Raw genomic sequence first — 18,864 nt, forward strand, 5'->3', positions numbered from 1 at the left:
TTTCTAATAAAATGAAAGCAGAGATCAAAGCTGGAAATAGCTTACATTTATTTGGATTTCACCAGGGGAACATTAGCTCTTTATGACATTTGAAAGATGATGCTTTTATGATCTTTATATAATAGGTTTACCAAAGGACTCTGTCTTATTTAAATTCCAATGATCCTAAAGAGAAAATTTGATTCGTGCATCCTTAGTTATCCTGCAGCTGATGGACTTGAATCATTCATGGCTTAAATTTTTTTCATTACAAATGAAATATAGCTCAAGTATATAAGAAAAATCTGGAAGTCTTTCCTATAGGTCACTATTTAAATGGCCGTGTACAGTAACATCGCCGACTCGATAGACGTGAGTTTGAGCAAGCTCCAGGAGTTGGTGATGGACAGGGAAGCCTGGCTCACTGCAGTCCATGGGGTCAGAAAGAGTCGGACATGACACAGTGACTGAACTGAACTGAACTGTACAGTAACTGGCTAGATATTTTATAAGCAAATGCTCTTTCCACGCCATAGTGGGAGTGATTTGATTATTTTTTCGATTATCCTTGGATACCCCAACATAACTAACAAGAGTAATAGGCAGCCTAAATTAAGTACTTTACTTTTTGAAGTAGTTAATTCTTTGAATCATTTCAGTGGAATTAAAATAACAAGAAAGAAAAAAACACGTTGACTACTCAAACAGTATAAACTGCCTACGTTTGCCCCACATAGTACAAAACAGGAATGAATTGGTAAAAGGCAGAAGTAAAAGAAGCCCTCTCAAGATGAGATGTCCAAGTGGAATGCTTATCCTCTCAGCAGTTAATCAAAGCTCTCATTCTCATTAAACACACCTAAGAGGCATTCGTTATCCTCATTAATGTTAATTCAAGTGTGCCAGCCTTCCAGGGAGGATAGAGATCACTGAAGCTTTAGACAAAGAACAGAGGCGACACGCAGTTCGTGGTGCTTCGTGTATCTGAAATTTTAGGACATGAAGGGGAAAGTTTGAAATCTGTGTCAGAAGTGACACAACCGTTGACTCTGTTGCGTCGGAGATACCCACCTTCATGTCTGACTGACATGGCAGAACCACATGAAGCAACTGCCCACAGGCCCCACTCAGGCCCGTGCTTTGCAGACGGTGTTGCACAGAGCCCTGGATCATGTTCTGAGGGCTGTTTATTGACACGAGTCAATAACTCACCCTGGGACTCAGAGTAGGTTCCTAAGACTATCTGAGGTCTCCTTGGGGATGGAGGATGCTCAAGAGAGATGAGGTATCAGCCATGGCACTAACTAGCTTCTATCAGAGCAGTCCGTTTCACTTATTTTTGAATGATATTCCATTAATAGTTTCATTTTAAAAAATTATAATACTAAAACTTATAAGAATAGTGTGTCTGGCTTTTAAAAAAATATCTTTCAGGCCTCAGCTTTATGAGACATTTTCTGACCCTCTACCCACCCAAGATGTCTTTACCTTAGAATTCTCTTTATTACTTTCCTATACTTTGCTACAGGGGTTTCCCTGATAGTTTACATGGTAAAGAATCTGCCTGCAATGTGGGAGATCTGAGTTCGATCACTGTGTTGGGAAGATCCCCTGGAGGAGGGCATGGCAACCCACTCCAGTATTCTTGCCTAGAGAATCCCATGGACAGGGGAGCCAGGTGGGCCACAGTCCATGGGGTTGCAAAGAGTCAGACACGAGCCACTAAGCACAGCACACATGCTTTACTACAAGCTTAATCACTGGGGGCTGTTTTTTTACACACTGTTTAATTGTCTGTCTCCTGTGCAGAATGGCAGCTCTGTTAGCTCAGGTGTTTCTTAACCTCCTTGATATTAGCTATATCCTTTCTGTGGTGCCTGACACATAGTAAATGCTCAATAAATATGCCATGAAGAACTGAATGAAACACCAAGTGTATGATGAAAAGCAATAATAACTGTGCACCGCAGGACTCAGGCGTGCTTGATTATGTCTGGAAGAACAGAATGGGGGACTCTCTTCTCCCCACGGATCTATCTGCACACAGAGATGAGAGAGCATCCTAGGCAACACCAGTGTACAGAGAAAATGAAGTTAAAGTACTGAGGTTTGGTCCAGTTTCTGTCCATTCATACATTTGCTCCTCAGCTCCTAGGTCTTCTTTCTATAAGATCTCAGATGTGTGCACACACATGTTTCACTTGGAACTAAACTTTGAGACAGCCAAACCAAAGTATTTTATTCAGTGACAGTGCAGCCTGAGATCAAAGTATTATCTGATAAGGAATAAGGAGAACAAATGCTAGAGACTGGGAAAACATATTTGTTAGCAACCAGTGAACTTGGCTCTCTGCCGGCTGGAGTAGCAGCTCTGGTTTCATGCTGAAACAGGTCAAGGTGAGATAAAGGGAGCAAGAGTCTTCTCCCCAGGCTTCCAGACCCTTCTTGCTGCCTCCAATGAGCACACAGACTCAGAAAGGGAACAGACCCCTAGACGTGTCTGGGTCCTCCTGATTCTGTGTGGAATCTTTATGATCCTTATTTTACAGGTACTGACAGTGGGCTTGACAGAACAAATGGGGGTAAACAGATGCTAATTTATGAACTTACAAGTGACGTTGCTACCTGAGAGACAACCCTGGCAATTCAGGCTGGGCTCCTTTAAAGTATTTTACTCTCATAGTGTTTTTCTTTTTTTCCTTTAATTAAAAAATTAAAACAGGATTTTGTTTTCTTTTACCAAATGTGTACCACTCTGCCCTTTTTTCCTGCAAGAATTGTTCCTTTGCTACCATTATTCTCTTCAATTCACTTAGTCTTTTTAGTTCTTTGAGCAGCTCTGACTAATCAAATAATCTATCCTACCAGGAAAGATGAGTGGAAACTGACCTTGAAGTTTGATTAATTTCCAAACTAACCATGAAGGATTTAAAAAAATCAAGGACCTAAATTAACCTATGGGAAACCAAATGGTGCTTCTCAAATCCCATCAGTGAATGAGCATTATGTATAATTGATCACCTATATGGTTAATTATTCCCAAGTGAATGGTGTCTAACTGCAGAGTTTACATAAAGCATCCAATTAGAGTGTATAAGTTTGGTGGATGGGTTGGTGAGCAATAACTTGTCAAAGGCAAATAAAGCTCCCATCCCTCCCCCACCATGAGGCCATTACTGGCATCAAACTGCAAGTACTAAGAGATAGGACTCAGACTTCAGTTTGTTAAAACAAAGCAGAACAAAAAATAATCCATCACCACCCATGAACCAAGAGGCTGAGTATTAAATATAGTGAAGCATTTAGAAATATTAAGAAATGGAAGTAAGAATAGGGTACTAAATAAAATTTTTACATAGAAAAATGGAAAATACATCTGATGCTATGAGGAGCTTGTAAAGTGCCCTGTGGGAAATGGCTCCTCTGTATTTTCTTTCCTTGCTGACTTTTCAAGGTAAAGGATATTATCTTAATACAAAGAAAAAATGCACACAATTTGAAACACGAGAATAATAAAAATGTGAAGATTATAAAACTCAATCTAAGTTATGATGACACTGGAAAGCTGCATAATTCTCTGGCTGGACCTCTGATGTCCAAACCTTCTCCCATGATTTTTGGGAATTCCCAGAGCTCATGTCCTCACAGTCCTTCCACCTCCAGATCCTGTGCGCACAGATTGTATTCTTGTGTCATCTCATGTGACTCTCAGTCCTTTGGCTGTTTTCACACACACAAAAATATTCTCATATTAATGACTTCATGAGTTTGGTTGATATTAGCACAGCTAATATCTAGCTTTTCTCAGACTCCAGTTAATTTTCCAATTCCTCTTTCAGTCTCACTTTCTCTATTCTTGCCGTTCCTTTAGGATTAAAAATGAGAAAATGCCTCATGAGATGAGTTTAGTAATCATTCTTTATAACAAGTTATCGTGAGTATTTAAATAAGATAAAATAGAATATAAAGTAATATCAAATACTTAAAAGAGGAATTCCTTAAGAGTCCCTTGGACAGCAAGGAGATCAAACTGGTCAATCCTAAAGGAAATCAACCCTGAATATTCATTGGAAGGATTCATGCTGAAGCTCCAATACTTTGGTCACCTGATGCAAAGAACTGACTCATTTGAAAAGACCCTGATGCTGGGAAAGATTGAGGGCAGGAGGAGAAGGGGACGACAGAGGATGAGATGGCTTGATGGCATCACTGACTGGATGGACATGAGTTTGAGCAAGCTCTGGGAGATAGAGAAGGACAGCGAAGCACGGTGTGCTGTATTTCATGGGGTCGCAAGGAGTTGAACCCAACTTTGTGACTGAACAACAAGAGAAATCAAAAAATCCTTTCCTCCTCATGACAATACTTACACAAAATATATCCCAATGTTATATACCAGCTTATACAATGACCTTGCCATAAATTATTTTTTATAAAACTCAAATTAACTTTTGCATCCTTTTAGACATTCCTTAAAAGTACTTCTATTAATTCATTCATCCAATGAACAAGAACATAGAAAATAGTAGTTATTGCCCATTTCCTTCTTCTTGTGTCTATAACTATCACCAGAAATATATCAGAGTGTCCATTTTCCTGGACACTGAAAAATATTTCAAAACATTTTGAAAATCAAAGATGAAAATTATAGCTTATAGTGCTCTCAATGGGTATATCTTCGAGTCCTAGTGAGACAGAACTCGTGAATATATGCTCAGTTATCTCTGTTTCTGCCTCTAAAAATTGCCTGTTCATGTGCTTTACTCATTTTAATTGAGTTTTCACGTTTCCTGTTGATTTACAATAATTCTAACCAATAAATAGCATTTATCTTTTCAGATTTCCTCAGTTTATTATTTAGTTTTTAATGTTGATTTTATTTCTTTTGAGTTGCTTCCTATAGAGATAAACAGAAAACTTTTTTTATCCCCAAACTGTGCCAATGTTTAGCCACATTTGCCCCTAGTAGTTTCATTTAATCCAAGAGATTATATATTTGTGTATTATTTAATTAAAAATAAAATTAAAACAAGTATGTTCATTATATCCTTCGTTCCTTCTCAAAATGTTAAGCAGACGTTGATTTATAGTGATTCATTTTATAGGCTAACCAGACAAGAAAAACAGATATTGTTACAGTATTCGGAGACTGTTAGAAATGTTTTATTTCTCTCCATTTATTCATAGATTTCTTTATGACTTCCAGTAAAATTGTATACTTTTTGTGTAAAATCATTATAAATCTTGCATATTATCTTTAAGTTTATTCTTACATCTTTATATTTCTGTTGTTATTATTAAGGGTCTCTTTTCCCCACAATGTTTTCTAACAAGTTGCTTATTATAGAAAATCTATTCATGCATAATTAGAGCTCTTTTAACTTCTAATTATGTTTGGTTAAATCTACTTGTTCAGGAAGATAATCATATCACTTCCTGACTGTCTATCATAATTTAACATCTCTATGACTCAGTTTCTCCTAATCTTTAAAGATGGATTAAAGTACCCACCTGACAGCTGTGTTGATTGAGGGAGTCAATATCTGTAAAGCTCTTACCCCTATGCTCAGCACATAGAAAACACCATAGTAGCTCGTTGTGGTGGTGATTGTTGACATTGTTGCTATTATATTTCTTGGTGGGTTTCAGCATCCAGCCTTCTTCTCAGTCTTTTTTTTTTAGGATCATAATGTGCCACTTCATATTCATTCTTTTCTAATCAAAAATTGTTTGGACAATCTGACTAAGATTCCCTGCTCTTTGCTCAAGCAGTCATTTCCCTTGCGCTCATGCAGTCACCAGCTTATTGCTCCCTCTCCCACGTGTATCTTTCTCGAACCACATCTGAAAGGAACTCCACTCCTCCACTGTTGCCAGGCTCCATGGGCAACTCTCCCCTCTTCTCTTATTTTGGTCACTTCAGTCAGCATTTGTAAGAGCAAGGTTATTAAATCATAGATTCAGAATCTTATCCTGGATCAGAAGAGACCTCTCTTCTCTTTTTACATCCTAACTACTGTTCTGATCTGTTCTTCCTAATTATCTGTAGTATCTTCTCCTGCTGCTGCTGCTAAGTCACTTCAGTCATGTCCGACTCTGTGTGACCCCATAGACGGCAGCCCACCAGGCTCCCCCGTCCCTGGGATTCTCCAGGCAAGAACACTGGAGTGGTTGCCATTTCCCCCTCCAATGCATGAAGGTGAAAAGTGAAAGTGAAGTCGCTCGTGTCCGACTCTTAGTGACCCCATGGACTGCAGCCCACCAGGCTCCTCCATCCATGGGATTTGCCAGGCAGGAGTACTGGAGTGGGGTGCCATTGCCTTCTCCGTCCTGCATTTCTCTGTGGATCCTCTTTACCCCTCTCTCCCCTTCATGTACCCTTCAAGTAAGGGTGCTGTCAACTTTAACCAGAGTAAAGAGCAATTTTATTTAAGCAAAAATAATGAGTTTATTCAAAATAACTGCAATTTGGGACAAATGATTCATATTCTGGTGAACTGTAGACAAGTCCAGAGAATAAAGAGGAGAACAATGTTTTATGAAGGGAAGGAGGAAGTTAGGAGGGGTTATTTTGAGCAAAAGTTCATTGGGGAAAAATGTACGTGGCAACTCTAACCTTGAGTTAGGTTTCCCTAACACATTTTCATGGTGTTTAAAATTTTTCATACTTTTCTATTAGGAAAGATACAGGGTTATATGCAAACACTGTCAGAAGCATAGCCAAGGTAAAGATCCTAATTAACACTCAAGTAGAAATCTCTTACGTGTCTAGTTCTGTGCCAAGAGAAATCAATCAGGGGTTAGAGCAGGAAATTAAAAAGATCAGTCTGACACCAAACTCTGTCATCTTCTCCAGTTATAATAACTTCTTGTCTCAATCTGCAAGTTGTGCTTTGCTAAAATTAAATTTTAGTAGCTACAAGCAATGTGTTTAATTCATATCTATAAGAGCAAAAAAGAGCAATTTATTATCAATAAAATGTATTTTCCTCTTAATCCTTCTCTGGCATTGCTAATGAATTGTGTTGGACTAATTTTTTTTTTTTTTAATTCCTTTCAAAGAATCACCTTCAGAGTAGAATGGAGCACTTGCTACACTAAAGACCTCAGTGGAAAAATTGTTTGCTATCCCTAACATGAAGTCATTATGGAGGGAATTTTACACAAGATTCAGCCCCTCAAGTATCCCAATCAGAAGGGCAAACCCGTGCAGGGATCAAATCAAAAGTCACACAAAGGGCTTCATTTGATTGACTAGATACCGAAAGCACGTGGTTCCCAAATATCTAAATCTCTTGGCCCCCAAGGAATGGAAAATTGTTAAACCCCAGGGTTTAACAATCTTTAGCACTGAGTTAAAATCTGCTTCGAATAGACTTCTAAACATGTGTTTGGTCTAGAAAGGCTATTTCAAATCAGAGGACGTTTTGCTTATAAAGTTTGCCAAGGTCAAAGGACCTTTTTAAGGACTTTTTTTTCTTCTTCTTCTTCTTTCCTTGCTACTGCACACTCTAAAAAAACATGTTCTCATCTCACAGTAGGTTTCCATGTTTCGTCATTTAGAATCTGTATGTCACCTTGGAGTAGGGGAGGGCCTTTTACCAGAAAAGCTTTTCCTCTGCATATATTTATTCCATTCATATCTTCATTTATATATTTTATTGTACTCACCCTAAATACTTTGGAATTAGTTTGCACGGGATCAGGCAGCAGCCAGCCACAGATTCCGAACCAAATTCAACCTCTGTTCAGAATTTCCTAGATGATGGAATTGACCTAGATTCTGAGCTCCATTTGTAGTATTTTTTTAGGGACTAACTAGACTGATATGATGGGATTTGTAAAAATTCTGAAGATTTTTGGTGACAGTGAAAAGCCTGGGGAAGGTAGGTGGGAGATTTCCATGAAATCCCCACCCTCTCAACCTGGCTCAGGATTAAAGGGAATCACAGTTTTACTGTTCACTGAAGAGAAACAAATGCCCCATTACACAGAAGGAATTAGGGCTGGGAGGAGCGTTTTATACTTTCTAAATGGTCTTGCAGTTGGCCTCCGAGTGCAGAGCTGAGAGTCATAAGCCATATTAAAATCGGAGGCCTGTCTGTGAGCTGGGATCACAAAATGAATGCAACCCAGGGTGAACCATTCTTGAGAACCTCCGAGTCATACTGAAATGAAAAACTTGATCGTATAAAGGATTTGCAGATTTCTCTCAGAGTTAATCTGGGAAAATATTCTTATCACACAACAGGAGAGCCCTCTCCTGAAGTTTACATACCCACCCTGCAGCAGCCTCAGACAACAGCACGGGAAGAAAGGAAAAGTATAAATTATACAGATAAGTATATACTTATACAGAAAGTACAACTTCTCTGATGACCTGGGTGAGCAACCGATGCTTTTCCTGAAGGGCAGGACTGATGTGGAGTTTAGAATACCTTGTGTCCCTGCACTGTGGGTTGTGTGTGTGTGTGTGTGTGTGTGTGTGTGTGTGTGTGTGTGTGTGTGCTATTTGAATTTCTACCTGCTGCCTCTATTTCACAAATAAATATTAACACAGATGTTTGGGAATGAAGAAAAGGAAGCCAGGATCATTTTCAAATTTTCTAACTTCACATGGTGTGTACGTGTGCATAAATGTGTGTCTATGTTGACACATCGTACTTTGAAATAAATGGAAAGAAATGTATGTTCTGCTTGCTATGCCTCACTATCTAAACCACCTTTAGAAGATATATGACTTAAAGTTGACTGCTAAAAAATATTAAAACAAGTAAAGCAAATAAAATTGCAATTAACATGTGGGCTGAGTTCTCAAATATAATTTATATAGCCAATCAATAGCTATATTTTGAGCACATATTCTTGAAGGGGCTTTGCAAGGCACTATGCAGATGATAAAGATGAATCACAGTTGGATTCTGTTCATGGCACTTGTTCTCGTGGGGCACATGATGCTGCTTTAAACAAATGATCTCTCATATGAAAAAATAATGCATATAAAGAAACAGTATTTAAAAAGCATCATGCAAATAGACCATTATAAATGCTGTGACAGAGATGTAAATAATACCTCCTAGGATTTTCAGGAGAAAGGCTGTCTTTACTGAGCAAGGGGGAGATGATCATAGAGAGCTTTCTTCTGGGCCCTGAGGGACAGATGGCCTTTGGACATCTCCAGGCAAGAACATAAATGGACAGAATTCAGTGGGCTTCTGCCCAACACTATACCAAGGCCAGCCTCGGGCATTACTGTGAAACAGATGGAATTAGTTTTGTGTGCTTTTTTCAAACTTCCCTTTCTCTATCCTAACTAAATAGGGTGACTAACTCATGCTAAAGCATTAATGGCTAATAAGGGTGAAATTCTACTTTTCCCAACTACTTATCTTTTCAGTTCAGTTCAGTTGCTCAGTCGTGTCTGACTCTTTGAGATCCATGGACTGCAGCACACCAGGCCTCCCTGTCCATCACCAACTCCTGGAGTTTACTCAAACTCATGTCAATTGAGTCAGTGATGCCATTCAACCATCTCCTCCTCTGTCGTCCCCTTCTCCTCCAGCCTTCAATCTCTCCCAGCATCAGGGTCTTTTCCAGTGAGTCAGATCTTCACATCAGGTGGCCAAAATATTGTAGTTTCAGCTTCAGCATCAGTCCTTTCAATGAATATTTGGGACTGATTTCCTTTAGGATGGACTGGTTGGATCTCCTTGCAGTCCAAGGCACTCTCAAGAGTCTTCTCTAACACCACAGTTCAAAAGCATCAATTATTCGGCACTCAGATGTCTTTATGTTTTAACATACTTTAATTCGTATTACTGTAAAACAGCCATTCCTTGTATAAATGGCTATTCAGATATAACCTGGGCTGAAATATGTGGACATGCATTTCTCTGTTTCAATTTTGCCTCCTCATCACCCTTTTATTTGTAATCTAGGGTAGGGCAGACTAGATAGCCCCTTGATTGTCAGAGCTGCTTCCTTAGAGTAAAGCCAGGATCTAGATTAGAATCAGACCCTGTGACTATGTCCAGGGATGAACTTCAGTGAACCTGTGGGTTGGCATCTTTTAAATGAAACAAAGGAGATAACTTTGATGTCTACTATTATTTTAAAACCATGGGTCAATATCAAGAATTGATATTGTTAGCAAAAAAAAAAAAAATTAATTGAGGGACGAAATCTGGGAGGGGCAGATGGATCTGAGGTGACATATAGCACAGGGCTGATGCTTCTCTGATTCTGTGAGGAAAGAGTCATATACGAGTGCTGTGGTCTTAGAAATCTTGTCCTTTGTGTGGGAGGAGCTAATGAGGGTAATGGGGGGTGGGACTGGCCTGGTCTCAGTGTTAGGATTCTCTATGCCCACCATGGAGTCAGCCCAGACAAAATTAAGGTTATACAACCCTAAGTGCGGTAGAAAAGAGTGAGACATGGTTTCAGGAACATATGGAAATGATTCTTATTAGTTAAACAGAATAAGGAATGCTAATAAAAGATAAACAAATTATTTTCCTCTCAGATGTGCAGGTTGCCCTGGCAACCTCGGCGAGTACATCTGTTACCTTGGAAAGGCCCTAATAAATGGTTTTATGTTCATAATATCCTCTGCTTGAATTGAGGTATTTGTCCACATTCCAACACGCCTGGCCTTTGTCTTTTTTTGTTCCCCCTCAAAACACTAGAGTTCGTTCTAGCTTTATACTCTCTCTGGTACATGGTAGATGCTGTTGGGGATCTGTCCAACACTGACCACTTTTCCTTCACAAATTGAAGCCTCTTCTTGTTTGGACAGCATTGTGCCAGGTGACATTGTGCAGGAGACAGGGATCAAGACCATCCCCATGGAAAAGAAATGCAAAAAAGCAAAATGGCTGTCCGGGGAGGCCTTACGAATAGCTGTGAAAAGAAGAGAGGTGAAAAACAAAGGAGAAAAGGAAAGATACAAGCATCTGAATGCAGAGTTCCAAAGAATAGCAAGAAGAGATAAGAAAGCCTTCTTCAGTGATCAATGCAAAGAAATAGAGGAAAAGAACAGAATGGGAAAGACTAGAGATCACTTCAAGAAAATTAGAGATACCAAGGGAACATTTCATGCAAAGATGGGCTCAATAAAGGACAGAAATGGTATGGAGCTAACAGAAGCAGAAGATATTAAGAAGAGGTGGCAAGAATACATGGAAGAACTGTACAAAAAAGATCTTCACGACCCAGATAGTCATGATGATGTGATCACTAATCTAGAGCCAGACATCTTGGAATGTGAAGTGGGCCTTAGAAAGCATCACTACGAACAAAGCTAGTGGAGGTGATGGACTTCCAGTGGAGCTATTTCAAATCCTGAGAGATGATGCTGTGAAAGTGCTGCACTCAATATGCCAGCAAATTTGGAAAACTCAGCAGTGGCCACAGGACTGGAAAAGGTCAGTTTTCATTCCAATCCCAAAGAAAGGCAATGCCAAAGAATGCTCAAACTACCGCACAATTGCACTCATCTCACATGCTAGTAAAGTAATGCTCAAAATTCTCCAAGCCAGGCTTCAGCAATACGTGAACCGTGAACTCCCTGATGTTCAAGCTGGATATAGAAAAGGCAGAGGAACCAGAGATCAAATTGCCAACATCCGCTGGATCATGGGAAAAGCAAGAGAGTTCCAGAAAAACATCTACTTCTGCTTTATTGACTATGCCAAAGCCTTTGACTGTGTGGATCACAACAAACTGTGGAAAATTCTGAAAGAGATGGGGATACCAGACCACCTGACCTGCCTCTTGAGAAATCTGTATGCAGGTCAGGAAGCAACAGTTAGAACTGGTCATGGAACAACAGACTGGTTCCAAATAGGAAAAGGAGTACGTCAAGGCTGTATATTGTCACCCTGCTTATTTAACTTCTATGCAGAGTACATCATGAGAAATGCTGGACTGGAAGAAACACAAGCTGGAATCAAGATTGCTGGGAGAAATATCAATAACCTCAGATATACAGATGACACCACCCTTATGGCAGAAAGTGAAGAAGAATTAAAGAGCCTCTTGATGAAAGGGAAAGGGAGAGTGAAAAAGTTGGCTTAAAGCTCAACATTCAGAAAACAAAGACCATGGCATCTGGTCCCATCACTTCATGGGAAATAGATGGGGAAACAGTGGAAACAGTGTCAGACTTTATTTTGGGGTGCTCCAAAATCACTGCAGATGGTGATTGCAGCCATGAAATTAAAAGATGCTTACTCCTTGGAAGGAAAGTTATGACCAACCTAGATAGCATATTCAAAAGCAGAGACATTACTTTGCCAACTAAGGTCTGTCTAGTCAAGGCTATGGTTTTTCCTGTGGTCATGTAAGGATGTGAGAGTTGGACTGTGAAGAAAGCTGAGCGCCGAAGAATTGATGCTTTTGAACTGTGGGTGTTGGAGAAGACTCTTGAGAGTCCCTTGGACTGCAAGGAGATCCAACCAGTCCATTCTGAAGGAGATCAACCCTGGGATTTCTTTGGAAGGAATGGTGCTAAAGCTGAAACTCCAATACTTTGGCCACCTCATGAGAAGAGTTGACTCACTGGAAAAGACTGATGCTGGGAGGGATTGGGGGCAGGAGGAGAAGGGGACGACAGAGGATGAGATGGCTGGATGGCACCACTGACTCGATGAACGTGAGTCTGAGTGAACTCCGGGAGATGGTGATGGACAGGGAGGCCTGGCGTGCTGTGATTCATGGGGTTGCACAGAGTCAGACACGACTGAGCGACTGAACTGAACTGTGCCAGGTCCAGAAGCAACTGTGATTGGTCTAACTCTTAGCCAGTCGGGATCATCCTTTTTCCCTTCAGTCGGGCATGGTTCAGGGATTGGCATCTGACTCAGACCTGGGCAATGAGGTGACAAGGAAAAGCTGCTGGGGCATCTAGGAGAGATGCTTCTCCCGGCGAGGGGTATGAGAGAGATAAGGAAGACCTTTTTCTCCATTCTTTACTTCTTGAAGATGTGAAACTTGGAGGTTCAGGAGCCCCCTCTCCCTGTGGGTTTTTTTTGTTTTTTTTGTTTTTTTTTTTTTAACCTGAGAAGAAGTGCATTTGACACACTGAGGATGGAAGAGCAGAAAGATAAAATGCCATTGATAGCACTGTGCGCGCCCAGTCGCTTGTTGTGTCCAACTCTTTGCAACCCTATGGACTGTAGCCTGCGTCAGACTGCTCTGTCCATGGGATTCTCCAGACAGTCCTTGAGTGAGTTGCCATGCCCCTTCTCCAGGGCATCTGCCTGACCCAGGGGTCGAATCTGCGTCTCCTGCGTCTCCTGCATTGCAGGCAGATTCTCTTCCCACTGAGCCACCTGGGAAGTCACATTGATCTAGCACTATTGAGCCATAAACTCTGGGTTTCTTGCTTAGTTAGAAAAATGGTTTAATTTCATGGTTTAATTCCTTCTTATTTAGACATTCTTTTACCTGTAATTCAATGCACTCTAAAGGATATTTCCACTGAGCTTTCAAGTGAGAAACTGGGGAAAGCTATGAATTGATAAGGGAGTTTAAAAGAAAGGCCACCGAAGTTGTAGCCAAGTTTGGATGGCATTTGTTTTTGGAAGTAGGTCACTGCCTTTGTCATCTTTTCCAGTGCAGGATACAACTTTCAGGTCTGTTTTTCAAAATTGCAGGGCTTTGTCATATGATGGGTTTTGCGGTCTTGCTTCAAGACCTTCTTCTGCCTTTCTGACTTCCCCTTCTAATACATCACAAACCCTGCTGTTGCTCCTTCACTCACAGGATGGCTCTTTTCAGAGGTCCTTGCCCTGATCTTCTCTCAATCCCCCTTCCTTAGCAATGCCATGTGCTGGCTGAACATTAACTCTCTTATCTTAAAAAAACAACTCTTCACCTTGGACTCCACCTCTCCTTTGTTCTCCAGACTAGAAGTTTCAATTGCCTACAGCCCATTCCTTCCTGGGTGTTCCACTAGCAACACAAACACATGTTGAACCAAAATAATCATCTACCCTGTAAATCCTGACATCTCCATTTCTGATAATGTCAGGATAGCACTCTGGGCTCTCAGTGTTCCAGTCCTCTTGCTTCCCCCACATCACGTGTCAAACAGGCACTGCTGTCAATTCTGAATCCTCTCTCTCACTTCTCCCCTCCTCTCACTTCCTTCTGCCTTGATCTAGCTCAGCACCACATCCTACTTGAACCTCTGTCATAGACTCAAATCAAGATGTTCTTAAGAAATTTCTACCCCTTAGTCCATCTTCCAATAGCTGCAGAGTGTGCCTGCTTACTCAGAGGATTTCAAAAGCAGTCTCACCTTCTCAATGAAGTATGGACTTATCCCTGTGTTATTCTAGACCCCCTGGAACATAGCTAACTTATCGTTTTAGGTTTAGCTCTTATAATATATTTGTTCCTTTCCTGTGCTTCTAGTTAAGCAAATTAGAGATACCATGGGAAAATTTCATGCAAAGATGGACTTAATAAAGGACAGACATGGTACGGACCTAACAGAAGCAGAAGATATTAAGAAGAGGTGGCAAGAATACACAGAAGAACTATACAAAAAAGATCTTCATGACTCAGATAATCATGATGGTGTGATCACTCACCTAGAGCCAGACATCCTGGAATGTAAATTCAAGTGGGCCTTAGAAAGCATCACTAAAAACAAAGCTACTGGAGGTGATGGAATTCCAGTTGATTATTTCAAATCCTGAAAGATGATGCTGTGAAAGTGCTGCACTCAATATGCCAGCAAATTTGGAAAACTCAGCAGTGGCCACAGGACTGGAAAAGGTCAGTTTTCATTCCAATCCCAAAGAAAGGCAATGCCAAAGAATGCTCAAACTACCACACAATTGCACTCATCTCACACGCTAGTAAAGTCATGCTCCAAGCCAGGCTTCAGCAATATGTGAACTGTGGACTTTCAGATGTTCAAGCTGGTTTTAGAAAAGGCAGAGGAACCAGAGATCAAATTGCCAACATCCACTGGATCATGGAAAAAGCAAGAGAGTTCCAGAAAAACATCTATTCCTGCTTTATTGACTATGCCAAAGCCTTTGACTGTGTGGATCACAACAAAGTGTGGAAAATTCTTCAAGAGGTGGGAATACCAGACCACCTGACCTACTTCTTCAGAAACCTATATGCAGGTCAGGAAGCAACAGTTAGAACTGGACATGGAACAACAGACTGGTTCCAAATAGGAAAAGGAGTATGTCAAGGCTGTATATTGTCACCCTGCTTATTTAACTTCTATGCAGAATACATCATGAGAAATGCTGGACTGGAGGAAGCACAAGATGGAATCAAGATTGCCGGGAGAAATATCAATCACCTCAGATATGCAGATGACACCACCCTTATGGCAGAAAGTGAAGAAGAACTAAAAAGCCTCTTGATGAAAGTGAAAGAGGAAAGTGAAAAAACTGGCTTAAAGCTCAACATTCAGAAAACGAAGAACATGGCATCCAGTCCCATCACTTCATGGCAAATAGATGGGGAAACAGTGGAAACAGCGTCAGACTTTATTTTGGGGGGCTCCAAAATCACTGCAGATGGTGATTGCAGCCATGAAATTAAAAGATGCTTACTCCTTGGAAGGAAAGTTATGACCAACCTAGATAACATATTATAAAGCAGAGACATTACTTTGCCAACAAATGTCCATTTAGTCAAGGCTATGGTTTTTCCAGTAGTCATGTATGAATGTGAGAGTTGGACCATGAAGAAAGCTGAGCGCCGAAGAATTGATGCTTTTGAACTGTGCTGTTGGAGAAGACTCTTGCAAGTCCCTTGGACTGCAAGGAGATCCAACCAGTCCCTCCTAAAGGAGATCAGTCCTGGGTGTTCATTGGAAGGACTGATGTTGAAGCTGAAACTCCAATACTTTGGCCACCTCATGCAAAGAGTTGACTCACTGGAAGAGACCCTGATGCTGGGAGGGATTGGGAGCAGGAGGAGAAGGGGACAACAGAGGATGAGATGGCTGGCCAGCATCACCATCTCGATGGACATGAGTTTGGGTGAACTCCGAGAGTTGGTGATGGACAGGGAGGCCTGGTGTGCTGCGATTCATGGGGTCGCAGAGTCGGACACAACTGAGCGACTGAACTGAACTGAACGCCTCTGTTAGCATTACTCTCACCACCAACAACCATAGTTGCTATTACTTATCTCTGATGTCACCATGACTGTCGTTAAGACTACAGTTTCTTTCAACAGTGGGCCCAGCACTGTGCTTAAGCTCTTTCATTTGACGTGCAGTCACCAGACAATCACTGACCATCTGCCATGTGCTCAACACATGTTGAAGGTACAATGAAACAGAGCTTATAGCTTCACACCTTCTCTATTTTAATTCTTGCCATGATCTTCTGCAGGTAGGTATTGCTGCAGTCAATGTTGCCTTGGTGGCTCAGATGGTAAAGCATCTGCCTGCAATGCAGGAGACCTGGGTTCGATCCCTGGGTGGGGAAAATCTCCTGGAGAAGGAAATGGCAACCCACTCCAGCATTCTTGCCTGGAAAATCCCATGGTCGGAGGAGCCTGGCAGGTTACACTCCACAGGGTTGCAAAGAGTCGGACATGACTGAGTGACTTCACTTTCACTTTTCAACATCATTTTAAAGATGAGTAAACTGAGCACTTAAGTAACCCAAGCAAGGACTCAGAGATAAGAGGTGCTGCTTCTGCCTCCCTCCTGGTCTAGTCCTGGGGGCCAGCTACCCCATTTGTTTCTAACCCCTCACCCTCATGCTCATGCATCAGCCACTGCTCCTTGAGGTGAGGGATGGTGTCATATTTTTCTCTCTAGCCCCTATACCACTTGAGACCATAAGTAGCATCTTTAAAGCTCAATACATTTTTGAGGTTAAATGAAATAGAAGTAAAAACCCTCCTGACATCAGTGCTAAAGGGTGAAATCTCCCTGTCAGGCTCTCGTCATGCTGAGTAAGGGCCTCTCGCAGAGTGATCAATGTCTCCTAACTGCCTGACATAGAAGACGATATGCCTTACCCACAGCTTCTAATACAAGATTTCACTGGTTCATCTGTCCCTGTGTTCAATAAACAAGATTAATATCCACTTTAAATTCAACTGATAAGATGGTGTTAGCAAACCCCACGTCCATTCCTCTTTCCAGTATGCCCCGCTGCTCTGCTAACGTCCCATCATGTTCTGCTACAGTGCATCAAGGGCAAGATTGGTGACATGCGTTTGGAATCAGACACCGATTATCAATTTGGAGAGTGGCTTATACATCCTGCTTCAAAATGTCCAGGGGACCAATGGAGATTAATGTCCCCGCTACTTTGTCCAGCTTCTCTTTACATAGAAAACCATGGAGAAATGTCCTACTCAATATAGTCAACACCATTGTCATGGAAAGTGAAACTTGCTCAGTCGTGTCCAACTCTTTGCAACCCCGTGGACTATAGCATCCATGGAATTTTCCAGGTCAAAATACTGGAGTAGGTAGCCTTTCCCTCCTCCAGGGGATCTTCCCAACCCAGGGATTGAACCCAGGTCTCCCATCATGGAAAGAACCATCTTTAGCACAAATGATCAGGCTTTCATTCGTCCAGCTTCTTTCATCACCACCTCTCCTAGGACTCGAATGACTTTTCCTTTCATTTTCTCATGTTTGACATCACAGAAAATCCAGTCCCTCCAGTTAAGAGATGAAGAAGTTTAGGGTAAGTTCTAACAGTGCCAAATGGCATGTGAAAGTCATTGATAATGGCAGAGCTTTCCTGGAATGTAAACATTTAGGGCAAAAGGTGGATCAACCATTCAACAAATATGTATTGAGTATCAACTGTCCAGAAACAATCTTCTGTGCTGGGGAGATCAAGATGAACAAGAGAAATTGCCTGCCTGTAGAGGAGAAGTCAGATCAGTAGCCAAGATCCAATGTGCTGTGATAACTCTTCCTAAGATGCAACCAAAACCTGTGAAGGCATGCCAGAGAGGCACTTCCATTTGGAAGCTCAAGAGAATTTTCCAGAAGAGTTAGCAGATAGGTTGCAGGAGTTGGCACATTCTGTTGTATATTATACAACAGAAGTAAAAGAGCCTGGAAAAGAAAATGAAAGTTGCTCAGTTCTGTTGGATTCTTTGTGACCCCATGGACTGTACAGTCCATGGAATTCTTCAGGCCAGAATATTGCAGTGAGTAGCCTTTCCCTTCTCCAGGGTATCTTCCCAACCCAGGGATTGAACCCAGGTCTCCCCCATTGCAGATGGATTCTTTACCATCTGAGATACCAGGTAAGCCCAAGAATACTGGAGTGGGTAGCCTATCACTTCTCCAGGGGATCTTCCCGACCCAGGGATTGAACCAGGGTTTCCTGCATTGCAGATGGATTCTTTACCAACTGAGCTATGAGGGAAGCCCTTAAAAGATCCTGGAACTTGAGGAGAAATAAGAGTCAGAGACAAATGATAGAGTCAGTATGTGGAAAAGTTTTATGGAGACTAAGAAAAACGTATATTTGGAATCCAGAATTATTGGCCATTGGTGCAATTTAATATATCAGTCTTGAATCAGAGATGCCAAACTAAACCATTCTTCCTCCAAAATTTTTAATATAATCTGCACTAGGAGAGACTAATTTTGGCCACGCAGTCTCTGTCACTCTTCCATGTGAAAGTGTAGTCTATGTCTCCTCCTGAGTCTGGGCAGGCTCTGTGACATTTTTGGCCAATAAAATACAATGGGTAGTGACTCTATGACAACTTCCAGGTGTCAGTCTTGAGAGACTGGTAGCTTCCACTTTCTATCTCTTAAACTCTTACTTTTCAAATCAAGTGCTCTTACTGTGAGGAAGCCCAAGCCAAACGCCCATAAAGAGATCAACAGGAGGACAAACTGAGGTCCACAGCCAAGAG

The sequence above is a fragment of the Oryx dammah genome, unplaced genomic scaffold, assembly GCF_014754425.2.
Source record: "Oryx dammah isolate SB20612 unplaced genomic scaffold, SCBI_Odam_1.1 HiC_scaffold_24, whole genome shotgun sequence".
Classification (NCBI taxonomy): domain Eukaryota; kingdom Metazoa; phylum Chordata; class Mammalia; order Artiodactyla; family Bovidae; genus Oryx; species Oryx dammah.